We start from the raw sequence: 1197 nt of genomic DNA, 5'->3' as shown, positions 1-1197 counted from the left end.
CCCCCCCCCCCTCTCGCCCCCGGGCGACACGGGGGAACCCTAGCGCCGCCGCCGCCAGGTCCCCCTCGCCCCCTCCCTCGCTTCGCCGCCGCTGGAGGGGCCGCTGGCGAAGTCCGCGCGCGCCCCAGGGAAGGTGGCGGTGGGGCGTTTCCCCTCCCCGCGGCGTTGTGCGCGCATGCGCTACCTGCGTCGCCTCGGGCACGGGCGAGATGCAAGGCCGCGGGAGTGGCTACAGCGCGGGGAGAGGCCGGATCATGGCCGGGCTTGGCCAGATCTAGCTTCTCCGCCCCCGTTGGCCGCCCTCGATGGGGCTTGGTGGCTTCGTTCCGGCGGCCAGCGAGGGCTGGATCCCGGGGTGGCAGCCCCGGACAGCGGAGGATGTGTCGGCGGCTGTGGTCTCGCGACGGGCGACACGGCGGTTGCGGTGGTGGACGATCCGTGCGCAAGACGCTTGATGGAGGCCATTGGAACAGATCTGGGTGAAGACCTGCTCGCGGCACTATTTGGTGTCGTTCCCTTGTTGAAGGCATCGCCGTTGAGAAGTTCCAGGCCACTATATGCTACCTCCAAGGGAAACCCTAGATCAGTAGATTGGATGATGGCGGCATTATTGTGTCGTTTCTCTCTTGTGGCGTCATTCTTGGAGGTGTACAGGGGCTCGAGAGACCAGTGGACGAAATAATTGGTGGAGTGGTGTGTCATCCTGCACATTAATGGTGGAGTTTCTCGGCGGCGTGGCACAGTGGAGACTCGGCGCCCGATGTGTGGCGAGGGACTCGCGCAGGAGGGTGACATCATCAGGCGTCGTGGTGGCGTCGATGGCAGAGAGGCCGGGCAAGGTGGTGCATCAGTACAACACTGAAGATGGATTGGTGGCAGGTGGCTGCGGCGGCCTCATACCCGGCAGACGTCCTGGTTGAGGAGTGCGCCGGACTGGTAGGTGTCCCATACCCGGCAAGCGTCCTGGTTGGGGCCTCAGGTCGTAGATGTTTAAGTTTGGCTACGATGTTTGCTTGGTATTAGGCCCAGACTATCAGCGCCCCTTCATCAATTGGATAGGATTAGCGACAGTTGTTGGTTAAACGGTGGTTTTAATCTTACTGTTGTATGACTTTGTAAAGTCTTGTGAGAATAATTAATAAAGTGGTCGTATGCATCGCAGAGATGCAGAGGCTGGGGATCCTCCTCCTTTTCTAA

Source organism: Triticum dicoccoides, chromosome 5B, assembly GCF_002162155.2.
Source record: "Triticum dicoccoides isolate Atlit2015 ecotype Zavitan chromosome 5B, WEW_v2.0, whole genome shotgun sequence".
NCBI classification, from domain to species: domain Eukaryota; kingdom Viridiplantae; phylum Streptophyta; class Magnoliopsida; order Poales; family Poaceae; genus Triticum; species Triticum dicoccoides.
The sequence above is the reverse complement of the archived record's forward strand: the minus strand, read 5'-3'. Positions refer to the sequence as shown.